This window comes from Saccopteryx leptura, chromosome 2 (genome assembly GCF_036850995.1).
Source record: "Saccopteryx leptura isolate mSacLep1 chromosome 2, mSacLep1_pri_phased_curated, whole genome shotgun sequence".
NCBI classification, from domain to species: Eukaryota; Metazoa; Chordata; class Mammalia; order Chiroptera; family Emballonuridae; genus Saccopteryx; species Saccopteryx leptura.
Genome location: NC_089504.1, coordinates 137,751,877 through 137,772,198, shown reverse-complemented (window position 1 = coordinate 137,772,198; position 20,322 = coordinate 137,751,877). Strand labels below are relative to the sequence as shown.

Below are 20,322 nucleotides of genomic sequence, written 5' to 3'. Positions count from 1 at the left end.
CAAATAAATAGTTGCTGTATTTCACTTATTGATTTTTATTTTTCTGCCTTTTATTTTTAGGTTAACATCATTAAACTATTGCAATCATACAGAAACCTTATTTTCTTCCGTCTGACCTTTTTCTTTTTCTTTTTTATTTGACTCAAACTGTCCTTACCCAGCACCCTGACTCACTCACCTCCCTCTTCCTTGCATGTCCACTCTCTTGCTTAATCATTAAGCCCTCCTAACAATGAGATCACTATCCAAGTCGTTTATTTTTTAAAATTTATTAATTTGAGAATGAGAGAAATGTTAAGTTGTTTCACTTATTTATGCATAGACTAGTTGACTCTTGTATATGACCTGGTCAGGAATTGAACCCACACCTTGGTGTGCTGGGATGACACTCAAACCAACTGAGCAATCCAGCCAGGGCTAGCTAGCATCCAAGTCTTAAAAACAAGGTTTTGGTGCCCTGCCTGGTTGGATAAGTGGTAGAGGATCAGCCTGGTATGTGAAAGTCCTGGGTTCAAGTCTCAGTCAGGGCACACAGGAGAAGCAACCATCTTCTCCTCCATCCTTCTTCCTTCTCTCCCCCCCCCTTCTGCCCCAGCAGCCATGGATCGATTGATTCAAATGAGATGCACTTTCCACCCCCCATGCTGAGAATGACTCCTGTGCCCTCTGCCTCAGGTGCTAAAAGTAGCTTTGTTGCTGAGCAACAGAACAATGCCCCATAGGAGGCTTGCCAGGTGGGTCCCAGTTGGGGTGTATGTGGACTCTGTCTCTCTGCCTCCCCTGCACTCACTTAATAAAAAAAAAACTTGGGCCTGACCTTTGGAGGCATAGTGAATAAAGCATAGATCTGGAATGCTGAAGTCATCTGTTGAAAACGCTGGGCTTGCCTAGACAAGACACATAAGAGAAGCTATAAGTTGATGTTTCCTGCTTTATGCCCTGTTCCCACTCCAATTCTCTCTCTCTCCTCTTTCAAGAAAAGGAAGGAAGGAAGGAAGGAAGGAAGGAAGGAAGGAAGGAAGGAAGGAAGGAAGGAAGGAAGGAAGGAGGGAGGGAGGGAGGGAGGGAGGGAGGGAGGGAGGGAGGGAGGGAGGGAAGGAAGGAAGGAAGGAAGGAAGGAAGGAAGGAAGGAAGGAAGGAAGGAAGGAAGGAAGGAAGGAAGGAAAAGAAAGTTCTTGGGTCTGTTGACCACAGAAACAGATTTCAGTCTAACTAAAGAAAACATCTGGGCCTCAGCTGTATTTAGCTCCAGACTGAGAAAAGCAGAACAATGTCACTGAACAAATCCTTGCAAAATCAGATAGAATGAAGCCATTGTTGACATCAGGACCAGATGCAATAATCAATTAGCCCCTATCTTAGCATCAACCAATCATTAGAAATCACAACCTTAACTCCTTTAGCCACCATGATTAGTGATTTTTTTCCCTATATAAACCCTCCCTTGTAAGTCATTAGGAAGCCAGGTCTTTGAGTATATAGCTCAACTGTGACTCTGTGGTGGTGCTATCTCCAAAGTGAATAAACTCTTATTTCTTGGCTGTAAATTCCTGTTTGTCTCTTTATTTTATTTAATTTAAAAAAAATTTTTTTTTCTCACAGTTTTGAAATTTATTCTTTTTTTTAAAAGATTTTATTTATTCATTATAGAGAGGAGAGAGAGAGAGAGAGAGAGAGAGAGAGAGAAGGGGAGAGGAGCAGGAAGCATCAACTCCCATATGTGCCTTGACCAGGCAAGCCCAGGGTTTTGAACCGGCAACCTCAGCGTTTCCAGGTTGACGCTTTATCCACTGCGTCACCACAGGTCAGGCTGTTTGTCTCTTTTTGAGCTTTGATTCATGCAGGCAAATGAGCCCCTTCCGTCCAGTAATACAATTATGAATCAATGTAAAGAATTACTTTGAAAATGAGAGTTAATGATACAAAGTGGAAAGTTGCCTGACCTGTGGTGGCGCAGTGGATAAAATGTCAACCTGGAACACTGAGGTCACTGGTTCAAAATCCTGGGCTTGCCTGGTCAAGGCACATGTGGGAGTTGATGCTTCCTGCTCCTCCCCCCTTCTCTCTCTCTCTCTCTCTCTCTCTTTCTCTGTCTCTCTCAAATGAATAAATAGAAAGTTTCCCATCATATGCCATGAGTAGTAAAAGATTTTACAGTGAAAAAGTAGGAAGCATACAGAAGACAAGCAAATTTGAGAAATTATAGGTTTTTACATTTGAAGAATCTCCAAATTAAAAGACAACCTGAAAACAAAAATTTGAGCAACATGACAAAAGTTTAATATCCTTAATATACAGCTGAGTATTATGAAGTCCTTATGCTCTTCAGAGAAAGATTGACAGTCCTATAGCCATGGTAACAAGTAACCCTCTCAAATCAATTTGCTTTTGCAAAAATGCCTTTGAAAACCAACTGTGGGGTCCAGAATAAGTCACCCCAAGGTATGCCTTTGTGGTATGCAGATTGATTTGTGCTAAAGGCAACTTCAGCTTCAGACTCAAGAGCAACTTCTTCCCCTCCTTTAACTTCCTAGTAGAACTTGAATGAGGGGCCTTGCCCATAAGAGCTTATCGACAATAAGGTTTTTGACCCACCTCTATCACAGGAAAAATTAGTATTTACAAAACATCTGCTCTACTTATTATCCTGCAATGACCTTTGAAGCCTCGAGGTATCTCATCCCTAGCTCAAAATGTCTTATACTGTATACCCAATTCCCCCTTTCACCTCTGAACCTCTCCTACATGTGGGTCTCTGACTCTCTCATGTATGTGGGGATCCCATATATACTGCTCACAAAAATTATTTAAAAATGAATAAGAAGGCCCTGGCCGGTTGGCTCAGCGGTAGAGCGTCGGCCTGGCGTGCGGGGGACCCGGGTTCGATTCCCGGCCAGGGCACAAAGGAGAAGTGCCCATTTGCTTCTCACCCCCCCCTCCTTCCTCTCTGTCTCTCTCTTCCCCTCCCTCATGCGGGAGTCTGTCTGACCGTCTCTCCCCGTTTCCAGCTTCGGAAAAATACAAAAAAAAAGGAAAAAAAAAAAAAGAATAAGAAATATTTTAAAAAGAAGCATTTGATTTTTTTATTAAACTAGAACATCAGAAAAGCAAAAAGCAAGTCAAAGAAAGTTGTTCAATTATGCAAATGAGATGCAAAACCAACTTTTATTTCATTGATGAAAATGCACTGTACAAAAGGCTGAAAGAAGTGGAGTATCTGCATGTTCACTGATTCCCTAATTTTTGTGAGCAGTGTATATATATCACATTTGGTTATTTCTCTTGCTAATCTGTCTAATGTATATTTTATTATTAGACCAGCTAGATGATCCTTAGGAGTAGAGGAAATTTTGTTCCTTTTCTGCACAACCAATCAGAAACAGTCCAATATTTCTGAAAGCCAGCTAGTCAACAAGTCTTGTTAGAATAACCTACTTTCATCTCTGTAATTAGCATAAAGCACATTTCTAAGGTGATGTAAGCACACTCTTGCCTCTATAATCAATACAACCACTAGACAAATGCTTCCCAAAGACCTCATAAGACCGGCCATTTGCTTTCCTCAAGGGAAAAGTCCTCCCTTATTTAAGTTATAAATTCACCTTTTTAGTTATAGATACTGAGTTGTAGCTACTTCTTTTGACAATTCCAGCTATAAATTTGTAAAGATGCTATGAGATAAATGTGCAAAGGATGTAAGACAATAAATTATACAGGAGAAAATCTAAATGAAAAAAAAAAGAAAAGAGGAAATATTCAACCTTACAAGAAATCACAGAAAAGGGAATTAAAACATTGAGATACTTGCCCCTCAAAAAAGATTAATGGTGGTAAGGTTCTACTGAAGTAAATTTAAAGCCCTGAGAAAAATATTTTACTGTAACTTGGGAGATTTATTTTATCCCTCTCCCAACACCCCCTACCCCAGAGAGGTAGGGGGAGAGAAGGGGATGATAGCTTCAGGTGTACAACCCAGTGATTAGACATTTACATAACCTACGAAGAGATCACCCTGATAAATCTCACACCCATTTGACACTACACATAGTTATTAGAATATTACTCATTATATTTTCTATGCTGTACTTTACATTCTTATGACCATTTTGTACTTAATTCTTCTATTCCTTACCCATTCTTCCAATTCCCCTCCCATCTGGAAACTGTCAAAATGTTCTCTGTATTTGAGTCTGTTTCTAGTCTTTTTGTTTGTTTGTTTGTTTTTCATTCCGCGTGTAAGTGAAACCATCTGGCATTTGTCTTTCTCTGTCTGATTTATTTCACTCAGCACAATACCCTCTAGGCCAGGGGTCCCCAAACTACGGCCCGCGGGCCACATGCAGCCCCCTGAGGCCATTTATCCGCCCCCGCCGCACTTCTGGAAGGGGTACCTCTTTCATTGGTGGTCAGTGAGAGGAGCATAGTTCCCATTGAAATACTGGTCAGTTTGTTGATTTAAATTTACTTGTTCTTTATTTTAAATATTGTATTTGTTCCCGTTTTATTTTTTTACTTTAAAATAAGATATGTGCAGTGTGCTTAAGGATTTGTTCATAGTTTTTTTATAGTTGGGCCCTCCAATGGTCTGAGGGACAGTGAACTGGCCCCCTGTGTAAAAAGTTTGGGGACCCCTGCTCTAGGCTATTCATGTTGTTGCAGATGATAAAATTTCATTCTTTTTTCATGGCTGAATCATATTCCATTGTATATATGTACTATTTATTCTTCATGCATTCATCTATTGGTGGACACCTAGGTTGCTTCCATATCTTAACTATTGTATTGACCGGGGATTGAACCCACAGCCTTGGTGTATCAAGATGATGCTCTGAGTGATTGAATCAAGGCAGAGGCCACTTTTTTTTTTAATCCTTTATTCTTAACCTTCAGGCAAATCTACTTTTTAGAGATAAAAGGGACAGGCAGATCACGACTCCCAGGCATCCCTCAAAGTAAGCGGGTCACCTTAGGGGCAACCTTTACCCGCTCAAAAATTCGTCTCACATTAGCAGTGAGGATTCGGGCATCACCCCGAATCGTTATTTTCCTTACCCATAAGTTTAAGGCATAGCAGAGGTCATTGGTTTTTTTTGCTGAGTCCTCCCCACAATGATCTGGCTAGCAGGTGCCATATCTGAGTCTTCATCAACCTGACTATCACTGTTCACTTGCCCTGGTGATTCCCTAAGACCCACCCCACCCAACTTGCAGGCCCACTCAAGCCATTTCCAGTGGCTTAGCTAACAATGTAGACTTTCCTAAAATCTCTCAAAGAAGCAGTATCTGGCCCTGGTGTGCCTCATACCTCTGCTGAGTAGCCCTAAACCTGGCATTAGTGGCAGCTGGCCTTGGTTCACAGCTTGGCCTCTCCCAAGCACCTCTAAGCCTAGCACAAGTAGCAGCTATCTGCATATTGCTTCGTAGTTCATGCCAGGTGACCTCGGGGAGGAGTAGAGGAACTTAGTGAGGACTTCAACAAAGAGATCAAAAACATGAAAATAGAAAACATAAAAAAGAAACATCTAAAAATGAAGAACAGGCCTGACCTGTGGTGGTGCAGTGGATAAAGCGTCAACCTGGAAATGCTGAGGTTGCCAGTTCGAAACCCTGGGCTTGCCTGGTCAAGGCACATATGGGAGTTGATGCTTCCTGCTCCTCCCCCTTCTCTCTCTCTCTCCTTTCTAAAATGAATAAATTTAAAAAAAAATAAAAAAATAAATAAAAATGAAGAACACAATAACTGAAATGAGGAAAATATTATATGGAATCAGCAGTAGAGTAGATGAAGTAGAGATAAAATCGGTGTTTTTGAATATAAGGAAGCAGAAAACACCCAATCAGAAGCAAAAAGGAACCCCAGCCCCCCCCAAATGAGGATAGTTTAAGGAGCCACTGGACAACTTCAAGTGTACCAACATCTACATCATAAGGGTGCCAAAAGGAGAAGAGAGAGCAAGGGATTGAAAACCTATTTGTTAAAATAATGATGGAAAACTTCCTTAATGTGGTAAAGGCAATAGACATACAAGTCCAGGAAGCACAGAGAATCCCAAACAAGATGAACCCAAAAGGCCCACACCAAGACTCATCATAATTAGAGTGGCAAAGGTTAAAGACAAAGAGAAAGTCTTAAAAGCAGCAAGACAAAAAAGTCACCTACAAGGGAGTTTCCATAAAGCTGTTAGCATAAAATATTCAAAGTGATGAAAAGCAAGGACCTACAGCCAAGATTAGTTTACCCAGAAAAAATATCATTTAGAATTAAAAGACAGCTAAAGAGCTTCCCAGAAAAAAAGCTAAAGGAGTTCATTATCAGCAAACCAGTATTTCAGGAAATGTTAAAAAGTTGTCCTTAAGAAGAAGAAGGGAAAAAAAATATGAATAATAAAATGACAATAACTACATATCTATCGACAATTACTTTAAATAAAATTGGATTAAAAGCTTCAATCAAAAGACACATGATGGCTGAATGGATAATAAAACAAGACTGTAATATATGCTGTCTACAAAAGACTGAATTCACATCAAAAGATACACACAGGCGCCCTGGCCGGTTGGCTCAGCGGTAGAGCGTCGGCCTAGCGTGCGGAGGACCCGGGTTCGATTCCCGGCCAGGGCACATAGGAGAAGCGCCCATTTGCTTCTCCACCCCTCCGCCGCGCTTTCCTCACTGTCTCTCTCTTCCCCTCCCGCAGCCGAGGCTCCATTGGAGCAAGGATGGCCCGGGCGCTGGGCATGGCTCTGTGGCCTCTGCCTCAGGCGCTAGAGTGGCTCTGGTCGCAATATGGCGACGCCCAGGATGGGCAGAGCATCGCCCCCTGGGGGGCAGAGCACCGCCCCTGGTGGGCGTGCCGGGTGGATCCCGGTCGGGCGCATGCGGGAGTCTGTCTGACTGTCTCTCCCTGTTTCCAGCTTCAGAAAAATGAAAAAAAAAAAAAAAAAAAAAAAGATACACACAGGCTGCGGGGTTCCATATAAATTTTTTGAAATATGTGTTCTAGTTCTGTGAAATACACCATTGGTTTCTTAATAGGAATTGCACTGAATCTATAGATTGCTTTGGGTAGTATGAGCATTTAATAATGCTAATTCTTCCTGTCCATGAACACGGCATATCCTTTCACATATTTGTATCTTCTTCAATTTCTTTCTTCAGTGTCTTATAATTTTCAGAGGACAGGTCTTTTATATCCTTGGTTAAATTTATTCCTAAGCAGTTTATTCTTTATGATAAATTGTAAAAAGAGTTGTTTTCTTAGTTTCCCTTTCTGGTAGTTCATTATAGGTGAATAAAGATGCAACTGATTTCTGGATATTTATTTTGTATCCTGTTACTTTACCAAATTCATTTATCAATTATAGTAGTTTTTTGGTGGAATCTTTAGGATTCTCTCTCTATAGCAGTGGTCCCCAACCCCTGGGCCGCAGACCGGTACCGGTCCGGGGGCCATTTGGTACAAGTCCGCAGAGAAAGAATAAATAACTTACATTATTTCCATTTTATTTATATTTAAGTCTGAACAATGTTTTATTTTTTAAAAATGACCAGATTCCCTCTGTTATATCTGTCTAAGACTCACTCTTGATGCTTGTCTTGTAAGTTCGACAATTATATTTAAAAATACCAGTTTTTACGCCGGTCGCATAATTTTATTTTGTCCATTCATCCGTCCCACCCTAAAGGCTGGTCTGTGAAAATATTTTCTGACATTAAACCGGTCTGTGGCCCAAAAAAGGTTGGGGACCACTGCTCTATAGGACCATGTCATCTGCAAATAGTGATAGTTTTACTTCTTTCTTTCCAATTTGCATGCCTTACAGTTCTTCTTCTTGTCTGATTGCTGAGTTTAGGACTTCCAGTACTGTACTATGTTGAATAAGAGTGGTGAAAGCAGCCTGACCTGTAGTGGCACAGTGGATAAAATGTCAACCTGAAAACACTGAGGTTGCCAGTTCAAAACCCTGGCTTGCCTGGTCAAGGCACATATGGGAATTGATGCTTCCTGCTCCTCCCCCCTTCTCTCCCCCCCCCCCCTCTAAAATGAATAAATAAATAAATAAATAAATAATTTAAAACCACTGAATTAAAAAAAAAAAAAAAGAGTGGTGAAAGCAGACATTTCTTTCTTGTTCCCAATCTTGAAGGAAACAATTGTAGTTTTTGCCCATTGAGTATGATGTTGGCTGTGAGTTTGTCATATATGGCCTTTATTACATTGAGGTATGCTCCCCCTGTTCCCATGTTTCTGAGACGGTTTTTTTTTATCATAAATAGGTGTTAGATTTTGTCAAATGCATGTTCTGCATCTATTGATATGATTATGTAGTTTTTAGCTTTTGTTTTGTTTATGTGGTGTATCACATTTATTAATTTGCAGATATTGTACCAACCTCATATCCCTGGAATAAATCCCACTTGATCATGGTATATGATCTTTTTAAATTATTGCTGGATCTGGTTTGCTAATATTTTGTTGAGGATTTTAGCATCTGTGGTCATCAGGAATATTGGCCTATAATTTTTTTCTTTGCAGTGTCTTCATCCGGTTTTGGAATTAGGATAATGCTAGCTTCATAATATGAGTTTGGAAGTTTTCTCTCCTCTTGAATATTTTGGAATCGTTTGAGAAGAATAGGTGTTATTCCTGAGCCACTTTCAAATGGAGCCAGAGCTGCCATCCCAGAGGAACTGCTAGCACATCTTATGTCTCAAATCAGTGCAAAACGATCTTTGTTCTGGGCCTAAAGCAACACCGGTCTCAAAGAACTGTTTGAGAAGATAACAAGCAAGCAGGTATATGTTTGATGACTACTAAACTGAAAACTAAACACATTGTTTAGAATTAGAGGTATCAGGTTAGCTTATTTACACCAATGAAGATGCCCTACTTGTATTGAGGTAATTGTGCCCCTTCTCTTTCTCGGAAATCCCCCTTGCCTTGGTCTCCTGCTGAGAACACTATTTACATTTCTGCCTGTATCAGTGTTTTCCAGAATTGCAATTCTCTTTGCTTCTCAAACACTTGTTTTTCACCTTGCCTTTTTTATTTTTAGGTTAACAAAACCAAGGTGGTGGGTTTTGACCAGAACTTTAAAAAGAAAAAGAAAAAAAAAAAAGAAGTGGAATCAAGTGGATTAGACTATAACAGACATGAATAGAATATGAAATACCAGAATGCATTGCAAGATTATCTTAGAATTATTTCATGAAAGTTGTTTCAGTGATATATGCATTTATATTTATACTGGATGGTGATATAAAATGAACTTAAACTTTGGGTTTCAATCTAAGTTTGAAAATTATGGACTAAAACACAAATAAGACAAACCCCTCGCTGACTTAAGGGTTAATGTGGAAAAGGGTCCTGACAACACACATCTCCTGTGGACATGATCTGCAGGCGTGGGCAAAAGTAGGTTTACAACAAAGCACAGAGTTTATTCTTTTATTATTATTCACTAATTGTTGTATTATTTTCTATGTGAACAACTATAAGCCTACTTTTGCCAACCCATATTGAGGAAGGAACCCCCCTTGAGATAATGTTATAAAGTACCGCAATCCGCGGGTTACATAGAGACACCAGGCAGGTTATAGAAGAAATTTGAGGAGTTTTATTACTTAACTGGTGTCAGTCAAATAAGTTTGTAAATATGATATATATGTTTGCTCCCTTATAGTTTGCATTGGGTGTGGGGGACAGGCTGTAAGCCAGCAAAGTCATTATAGCCTAAGGCTTAGTTTTTGTTTTTGTTTTTTAATTTTATTTATTTATTTTTTTTATAGAGACAGAGAGTGACTCAGAGAGAGGAATAGACAGGGACAGACAGACAGGAACGGAGAGAGATGAGAAGCATCAATCATTAGTTTTTCATTGCGCGTTGCAACACCTTAGTTGTTCATTGATTGCTTTCCCATACGTGCCTTGACTGTGGGCCTTCAGCAGACTGATTAACCCCTTGCTGGAGCCAGCAACCTTGGGTTCAAGCTGGTGGGCTCTTGCTCAAACCAAATGAGCCCGTGCTCAAGCTGGCAACCTCAGGGTCACGAACCTGGGTCCTCTGCATCCCAGTCCAACGCTCTATCCACTGCGCCACTGCCTGGTCAGGCCTAAGGCTTAGTTTTAAGACTAAGCCTTTCCCACCCTTTTAATACTAAGATTTTTTCAAAACTAAGCTTTTCCCCACACCCTTGACTGTTGCATGATGTGGGGTGGGGCACTCAGATAAGTGACTTTGTATCAGAGACTTCTTTATTTGTATATTGGATTAAAGGTTTTGATTTCTACACTATAAAATGAGACAGACTAGTGGCTTTCTCGCTCAGTTCCTAAAATTAACATTGCAGCAGAGAGGCAGCCAAGATGGCGGAGTGCTGAAGAAGAAGACAGTTTGTGCAGAGAGAAGGAGATGGGAAACAGAGGTGAATAAGGCCGGTGAAGTAGAAACCTTTGATTCTAGGAAACTCAGATAAGTCAATGGCTTTGGGAGCCCTGAATGGAAAGGGAAGTGTTTTCCCACTGTGTGTATTTCTTGCCCACAGGGTGCAAGCTAGGATTAAAGGTAATGGCCCAACAGTTCTTGGCTCCGTTGTTTCATTACCATCTGTCTGAATCAAATGTGAACCTGCATGGGCCAGGCAGCTGTGATGGTGGCCATGGCTACTGGCTTTACAGCCAGCTAACTACATGGGGCACGATCCCAAATCATGTAGGCCCTCTTACTGTTCTAGACCTTCTTTTATACAAAATCAAGTACTGGTTAGGATGGGTAAGGAGGGAGCATGGTACAATAGTCAATTACTAACACACTTATAACATCTGTCTATAGAATCTATTAAAAGGAAAAAAAGCATTCCTACACAAGATAACACCGTTGTGACAATTGGTTTACATACCCGGCAAAGACATTCCCAAATCTTCTAGTGTCTACCCCCCATCCCTGTGGCCACAGCGAAATGGTTAGCTTAGTATAAGGAGAGAGATCAAATGTAAATACCTTTGCTAAAAGTGCTGGGACTAGTTTACTAGGAAACCTAATAAGCTAGTCCCCGCTTGTTTAGTTTACAAGTTTTTACACATATTGTTGGGCAGATAAAATGTATTATGCTCACTTTGTTAAAGATGCCGTTGCCCAGGTGATATTAATGTGTGTTGGGGGCAGGCAGGATCATTGTAGCCTGGGGCTTGGTTTTGGGATTAAGCCTCTCCCACCTGTCTTGATGTGGGGTGGTACAATCCAATCATGCCTCAGAGAAGTGACTTTGTATTAGAGACTTCCCTATTTTGTATATTGGATTAAAGAGTTTGAATCTACACTATAAAATGGGGACGGAACGGGAGCTTGTGCTCTTGGTTCCTGAGATTATCATTAGAGGAGAGAGCAGAGCAGAGAGCAGAAGGAGGCCACGTGGAGTAGGCCAGGAGAAGCAGCCAAGATGGTGGAGTGTTGAGTGAGATGCCAGTTTGTACAGTTTGTATCTGGGATAAGGAAGGAGATGGGGAACAGAGGTGAATAAGTCTGGTGAGCTAGAAACCTTTGATTCTAGGAAACTCGGATAAGTCAATGGCTTTGTGAGCACTGAATGTGAGTGGGTTTTGGAGCCTAGTGTGTATTTTTTACTTGCCCGCCGGGTGCAAGCTAGGATTAAAGACTATGGCCCACCAGTTTGTGGCTCCGTTGTTTCTTTACCGACTGTCCGAATCCAATGCGAACCTGCATGAGCCGGGCTGCTGTGATAGTGGCCCTGGCCGTGGCTTCTGGCCTTACACATATAAAGAATTTCAAAAGGGATGATTATTAGAAAGCATATAAAATGTTACAGAATGCAGGTTTTTCAAACAAAAGGAGTGGGCTTGTGATCTCTAGAGGTATACTTCACTCTCAGAACTTCAGGAAAGGAGGAATAGTTAGAATCAGTGTAGGAATTTTTAATTATGATATGTAAACATTGTCTCCTAAGATCTTAAGGAAGAGGAAGAGGGAGTTTCCAGATAAGTTTTATCTTCCTTGTTGTCTAGCAAGTGTGGCCTCAGTCCTTCCAGAGAACTATAGTTAAACTATGACTAGATGACCCATTTGTCCTTGTAAGCCAGGAAGCTCCTGCATTCTTCTCCCTCCATTCTCCACAGAAAGGAGGGAGCAAGAAGCCTGACCTTTCCTCTTCAAAAGGGCGTTGCCAATACTATGTTTTACAGTTCTTTGGCACCTTATCACAATAAGAGGCTTCAGAATATTTTATAATTTAGGCCAAGTGTTCAGAGAGAATTTGTAAAATGATTTTTATACTTGTGTGTCATTTACAACAGCTCAAGATGGCTGACCATATTCCTGCTTAGGAAGGGCTGTTATAATGTAAATGAAGAATTTTTCATACTTAGAAGGTTTTGAATAGAAGGAGGAAAGAGACTTGGACCCCCTCCCTTCTCCACACCTGGGTGAAAGAAGGTAAAACAACCAGGAATGTAGGAGGGGCAAGGAGGGAAAGTAGCCCTTTTCTCTCCCCTTTCTATCTCCTTAATGGCCGATTTACAAATGATTATCCTCTGGCATCCTGTAAGGCCCCTCCCATCCTGAAATCGTGTGATTGACAAATATACTTCAAGAAAAAGGAATCACGAGACTCATGAATGTGAATTTATGTTCTGTAAAGGGTATATAAGATGTAAGAAATCTAATTTCGAGGAGCACGTCTTGCGTGCTTTGCTGGTTTTTATTAATAAATTCTTTTTCCTCATATAGCTTTCTGAGCGTCAATCCTCCGATCCGAGGTTTTGCTCTCCTACAACAATATAGGCATACTTCACAAATGAAACTATAATGGAAGGTAATGTCATGTAGACAATAAGAAGATAGGTTAGGATGAAACATTTTGCCCAAGTAAGAATGTCCAAATCTGTAGAGAATTATGAATTTCTTTGGGCCAAACAGAAGATACTCCTGGAAGCAAGATTTCAACAGAGACTGAGAAAAAAATGACTCTCAGAATTAAAGTCTGCAGTTTCTTTTATGCATTTGGAATTAAAGAGGAAACATAAGGAAGATTACAGGAAGGTAGAAAAAAACAAGGCAGAGATCGGATTATAGGGGAGTTAATAAGATTGCATGCTTTCTTGGGGGTGGTTATGTTTATTTCAAAGGTGTGTTAGCCTTGATGCTCAAGAACAATGGGCAGGGCCACTTAAGGCAAAAATAAACCTTTTACTAAAATAGGTTATATGGCTGGGGCTTGGCTACCCACCTTGACCTGCCCAATTAGAAATTTATCATCAGAATACCCTGTGAGGTTATTTTCCATAGAACCCCTTTTTCATCCACAATTTGTTAAAAAACAAAATTCAAGCAAGTAAATTTCAAAATCTAATTGATTTTAAACTATTTGTGAATTGAGCAGCATACCATCTTGCAAGTAGAGGTACGTTCCAGGAGTTATACAAATGGAAGGTTTTTGTAGGCTGAAAGAGGGTGGGGCGAAAATTTAGGGAGTGGATTAAGGTGGTACTAAGAGGTTAAAAGAGTGGATTATTTCAGACAAGGGCACTTTCCCTTAGGCCCTAAGGTTTAGGGGAAGGAAGGGCATTTTATTAGGCAGATTACCACATTAGTGTGGATCAGGAAATTCCAGATTGATTAAGATTTTGTTTCTGAGAGAGATTGAAACTATAATTAGACCAGGTGTTAAGTCTTTTTTGTTGTTGTTATCATGAGTTTTCAACACAAGTGGCATCATTTTGGGCTTGCGATTTTCTGTTTAACACATTAAACTGTAAATCATTCATTGTTTTTGGTGTGCTATGCAGGAGTTGCCTAAATAGTAGGGGGACTATAAATAATCATCCCAACCAGGTGACCATTGGGAGTGAAAGCAGGGGTCAAAAGACAGGTGGGTCTGTGCCAAGCAACCGAGGACATAGTTAAAAACATGGACTCACCAATTCGAAGTTATTTTCCCGAAACATTTTGCAGAAGTTACTTTGAAGAATAAGCAAGTATTAAAATTGATCATCTAATTATAATGTTTCATCATCACCACTGAATAATTAATGGGTTCTTGGGTACCTGCCCTTCATCACTATAGGCCCTCCTTGACTCCATCTGCCTCCACTGTGTCCTTTTCACAGTGAAGGTGATTCACCTAGTTTAGATTTTAATCACAAATCTAATTGTATCAGTGTGATACTGAGATTTATAATAAGAAATATATATTTGGTCTTTACACTGTTCTTGGCAATATCCTTACAATTTCCAATAGAAGTGCTATATAAGCATCTTTTGTTATAATATTTATTTGTGTTTACAGTTCCTGAAAGAGCACCAGGATAATGAAAGTCAATGCGTATCTTTTGTGTTCATGTAACAAATTCCTTTCAATCTAGCCTGAGTTTATGTTAAAGAGGAAACTTTTGGAAGCTCCAAGGGTGGGGCCCGCTGGCCAGGGGAACCGAAAAAGTGATTAGAGGGTTGGATCTTTCCAACCCTAGTCGACCCACCCCCATCTCTGGGGAAAGAGAGGGGCTAAAGATCGAATCAATCACCAATAGCTAATGATTTAATCAGTCATGTTTACTTAATAAAGCCTGAATTTCAGGGTTCGAAGAGCTTCTCAGTTGGACACATGGGGGTGCCGGGAGAGGGCATAGAGCCCTGCACATTTACCCACCTTTCCCATATATCCTGTGCCATGTATCTCTTCATCTGTCTGTTCCTCCATATCCTTTAGTATCCTTAGTTATAAATTGTTCACCTAGAAGTAACCATTTGCCTGTGTTCTGTGTCAATCTAGTAAATTAATCAAATCCAAGAAGGAGGTGGTGGGAACCTCCAATGTACTGCCATTTAAAGATTTTTTTAAAATTCATTTTAGAGAGGAGAGAGAGAGAGAGAAGAGGGAGGAGCAGGAAACATCAACTCCCATATGTGCCTTAACCAGGCAAGCCTAGGGTTTCGAACCAGCGACCTCAGCGTTCCAGGTCGACACTTTATCCACTGCGCCACCACAGGTCAGGCATGTACTGCCATTTAAATTGTGAAAATTTACACATGGAAAGGTCACGAGGAAAAGAGTACAAAATAAAATGGAGTCACTATTGTCAAGCTGCTAAATCATGAGGCATGAAGAAACGATTCTATTCTCGCTTTAAATAGCCTGGGAACTTAAACTTATGAACTTTCAGTTGTGCATCAGTGCATGGTGGTACCTAAATACCAGAGATAAACCTCTGAAGAAAGAATTTCATGTGCTAGGAATGTTTATATCTATCATAGATATTATACCTAAGAAAGAATATTTCATTATCCAGACCACCTGGCATCCATCATCCAGACCACCAGACATCTAGAATATTGCCATCCTGAACCAACCCATGAGCTAAGAATGCTCACTGCCTATCTACCAGGTACAAATCACTGCATTAGTCTCTGGAGTTCAAAATATGAATAAGACGATCTCCGCTTTCAAGGAGCTCACAACACTCTAAGTAATAAATGCAAAGGTATAGAAAGTTATAAACAGAACTTACTCCAAGTACAAAAGCATTTTAACACAATCAGTGGAGAGCTCAGAGAGAAAGTAATATCAGGGCTGTGCTTTAAGGAATGAATAGCAAATCCCAAGAAGAGAAGGACCCTCCTATGAGTAGAGAAAGTGAAGAAGTGAATAAGGCATAGACTCAAAAAACACTATTATTTGTGGAGGAAACTAAACACAACTTGGTGGAACTGAAGGAGATAAGCATGATCCAGACTGAAAAAGTTTTTTGTTTTTTTTTGTACTTTTCTGAAGCTGGAAACGGGGAGAGACAGTCAGACAGACTCCTGCATGCGCCCCGACCAGGATCCACCCGGCACGCCCACCAGGGGCGACGCTCCGCCCACCAGGGGGCGTCGCTCTGCCATGACCAGAGCCACTCCAGCGCCTGGGGCACAGGCCAAGGAGCCATCCCCAGCGCCCGGGCCATCCTTGCTCCAATGGAGCCTCGGCTGCGGGAGGGGAAGAGAGAGACATAGAGGAAGGGGGGGGGGGTGTGGAGAAGCAAATGGGCGCTTCTCCTATGTGCCCTGGCCGGGAATCGAACCCAGGTCCCCCGCACGCCAGGCCAACGCTCTACCACTGAGCCAACCGGCCAGGGCCTGAAAAAGTTTTATCTTCAACATTTTTAGGATAGTGTTGAGGAGTTATTGAAACTATCACCAACATACATTTCTTGAGCAGGATATTAAATATTTTACACTCTTTAAGCCATTTAATGTGCTCCATGACACAGTGCATACATACTGTTATTATCCCCATTTATCAGATGCAAAAACTAAGGCTCAGAGTTTTTAGGTAATTGTTCCAAGATCAGGCAGAAATTAAATGGCAGAACAAGGGTTTGAACAAAAGTTTGTTTTTTTTCCCAGAGGCCATGTGCAATACAAGTACTGTAGAATAATGCCAAGTCATACATTCCTTTTTTTTTTTTTTTAAAGTAAGGGGAAGTTTCTTTAGAACAGTGGTAGTCAACCTGGTCCCTACCGCCCACTAGTGGGATTTCCAGCTTTCATGGTGGGCAGTAGCGGAGCTACCAAACTATAAATAAAAAGATAGATTTAACTATAGTAAGTTGTTTTATAAAGATTTATTCTGCCAAACTTAGCGAAAATCCGACATAAAGTACTTGATAAGTAATTATTATTATTATTATTATTTTTTTTTAAGATTTGTAAACATCTTTTTTTATTTTATTTTATTTATTTATTTATTTATTTTTTATAGAGACAGAGAGAGTAAGTCAGAGAGAGGGATAGACAGGGACAGACAGACAGGAACGGGGAGAGATGAGAAGCATCAATCATTAGTTTTTCGTTGCGCGTTGCAACACCTTAGTTGTTCATTGATTGCTTTTTCATACATGCCTTGACCGTGGGCCTTCAGCAGACCGAGTAACCCCTTGCTGGAGCCAGCGACCTTGAGTTCAAGCTGGTGGGCTTTTGCTCAAACCAGATGAGCCCGGGTTCAAGCTGGCAAGCTCGGGGGTCTCGAACCTGGGTCCTCTGCATCCCAGTCCTCTATCCACTGCGCCACTGCCTGGTCAGGCATGTAATTATTATTATATGCTTTAACTTGCTGTAACTCTGCTTTATAAATTTTATAAAGTAAAGTTACTTCCCTACTTTATAAATCACCATTACTGTGGAACCGGTGGGCAGTTAGAAAGTTTTACTACTAACAGAGATACAAAAATGGGTGGTAGGTATAAAAAGGTTGACTACCCCTGCTTTAGAATGTGACAGAGGTAGTAGAAGGGCCCTTGGAGCTTAGAAGAGAGAGAGAGAGATACATGCCTTGAGGTATGAAAGAGGAAGGAGAGGCAGGGGCCTGCTCTGGAAAAAAGAGAGTAGGCCCTGGGAAAAGAAGGGGTTGGGAAAGCCACAGGCTGCTTCAGAGACAGAGGCACCCCACGCCCTTACATTTGGAAGGAAAGTCATCCAAACAACTGCCACCCACTCTTACTGCCTTTTTTTTTTTTTTTTTTTCTGTATTTTTCTGAAGTCGGAAACGGGGTGAGACAGTCAGACAGACTCCCGCATGCGCCCGACTGGGATCCACCCGGCAGGCCCACCAGGGGGAAATGCTCTGCCCCTCCAGGGCGTCGCTCTGTTGTGACCAGAGCCACTCTAGCGCCTGGGGCAGAGGCCGAGGAGCCATCCCCAGCACCCGGGCCATCTTTGCTCCAGTGGAGCCTTGGCTGCGGGAGGGGAAGAGAGAGACAGAGAGGAAGGAGAGGGGGAGGGGTGGAGAAGCAGATGGGCGCTTCTCCTGTGTGCCCTGGCCAGGAATGGAACCCGGGACTTCTGCACGCCAGGCCAACGCTCTACCACTGAGCCAACCGGCCAGGGCCTTACTGCTTTGATTTTTAAGTTAGACTTTGAAAGTCATCCTAGCTGTCTGAATTCCTTACACAAAGCCCTTTTCATAGAATGTGGATTTGCTTGAAGAGACATATATGGGAATAATACAAATGCCAAATACGGGCAAATGATGTTTTACAAAATTTGTTCCCATTTTGTCCTTTCCTCAAAAATAACTTCAAACTTGGTAAATGTCCCATTTAGCTTTTGCTTTTCACTTACTCTTTCATCAAGCCCTAATCTAAAGGGTTCCACTTTTAAATCCAGTCAAGATTTGAAGACCTCAAAACAGGAAGGAAATAGAACTATAAGGTCTGAGGTGGCTATTAAGTGATCAATTTTCATCTTAAAGGACTGAGTTTACTCACTCATAAAGTTTTCTTTTAGGTCTTATCTGGGAGAGTAGTTATTTAAAGTATAGTAGATACTTGAAATTTTGGAGTTAACATTCCTGGTTTGAAAAAATTAATCCGAAATGTCCTTTTAGCAATTTATAATCTTCTTGAGTTGCAAATTGAAATTTTAAGACAGCAGGCAGGTCTCCAAGTTCACAGTCAAGTCTTATATCAAAGGTTACATTTCAGGATATTAATGGTCATAGTTTTTCCTAGTATTAAATCATGATTAAAAAATGGAGGACTCTTGAGTTTAACACATCGTAATGGGCATTCAAAAGGTGGATTATCTGTGGTAGACCACCAAATGGCAAGAATGTGGGCCCCCAAACGAAAGCAAAAGGTTTTTTTCAATGATTCTTACTGCTCTTTAACTTGTATTAAAATCTCTTATCTCACCTGACCAGGCAGTGGCTCAGTGGATACAGTGTTGGACTGGGATGTGAAGGACCCAGACCCTGAGGTTGCCAGCTTGAGCGCGGGCTCATCTGGTTTGAGCAAGGCTCACCAGCTTGAGCCCAAGGTCGCTGGCTCAAGCAAGGGGTCACTTGGTCTGCTGTAACTCCCCTGTCAAGACACATATGAGAAATCAATCAATGAACAACTAAGGAGCCGCAATGAAGAATTGATGTTTCTCATCTCTCTTCCTTCCTGTCTGTCTGTCCCTCTCTCTGACTTTCTGTCTCTGTCACACACACACACATACACACACACACACACACACACACACACACACACAAATTTCTTACCACCTTTATATAACAGAACTGCAGGACCCACCAAAGCACTCATTTGTCTGGTTAAAATAAAAACTAAGCAATGATTCTCCAGAACTAGCTTAAATTGTATGTTTCATGCTAAACTTGAACCTGACTAACCCTTAAGCCATCTACTTTGGATAACTATATAAAACAGAACATTGCCTTGCCTCACAGATTACATTTTTGTTTTCTTGTTCTTCTTTTTTTTCTTCTTTTCCAAGTGAGACGAGGGGAGATAGACAGACTCCTGCATGCTCACTGAATGGGATCCACCCTGACTGGAATCTACTCAGCAACCCTGTCTAGGGCCAATGCTCTGCCCATCTGGGGCCATGCTTGCAACTGAGCTATTTTTATTTATTTATTTTTATTTATTTATTATTTTTTTTTTGTATTTTTCTGAAGCTGGAAACAGGGAGGCAGTCAGACAGACTCCCACATGCGCCCGACCGGGATCCACTCGGCATGTCCACCAGGGGGCAATGCTCTGCCCCTCCGGGGCGTCGCTCTGTTGCGACCAGAGCCACTCTAGCACCTGGGGCAGAGTCCGAGAAGCCATCCCCAGCGCCTGGGCCATCTTTGCTCCAGTGGAGCCTGGGCTGCGGGAGGGGAAGAGAGAGACAGAGAGGAAGGAGAGGGGGAGGGGTGGAGAAGCAGATGGGCGCTTCCCCTGTGTGCCCTGGCCGGGAATCGAACCTGGGACTTCTGCACGCCAGGCCGACGCTCTACCACTGAGCCAACCGGCCAGGGCAAAGTGTTGTTTTTCTTATTGTAGTCAGTCTTACTGTAGTTAGTTTTTTGTTGATCTTCTAGGAAGTAGATGGACAACAATTACAAGTTAAGGAGGAAAGTCCTGATTTTACCAACGTAATATGCCTGCATCTTGCTCCCTCCCTCCCTCCCAAAGGAACCATTCTGCTGGTTGTTTTCTCCAGATTTTTATAGTCATCATTTCCTTGCTTTGCTTTATAATGTTTACAACTTGCTTCTATATCTCTAACCCAGTGGTTCTCAAACTTTTGAAGTCGGGGAGCATTAAAATCCTACAAATAATTGTAGGCACACTACATACAAATTTCTGAGAAACATATTATAATAATTAAGTCAGATATTAAAGAAAAAGTATATAAAGTCCAAATGTGCTTTTATGGTAATTAAACAAAATAAATATGACAAAATTAAATTTATTCTGACATTAAAATACATTTTTATGTTACATTTTTGAGTTATACATTTTAGAATTCATAGAAAAGAGGGGTTTAAAAAAAAACGAC

The 20,322-nt window shown here is 41.2% G+C and overlaps 1 non-coding gene across 1 annotated transcript; it reads right to left on the bottom strand.

Annotated features, from left to right (window-relative positions):
• Positions 1-4,919: 4,919 nt before the first annotated feature.
• Positions 4,920-5,069, bottom strand: LOC136396320 (U12 minor spliceosomal RNA). The gene has a single exon (XR_010749659.1). It is a non-coding gene; the product is annotated as a U12 minor spliceosomal RNA (small nuclear RNA).
• Between the last annotated feature and the right edge of the window lie 15,253 nt (positions 5,070-20,322).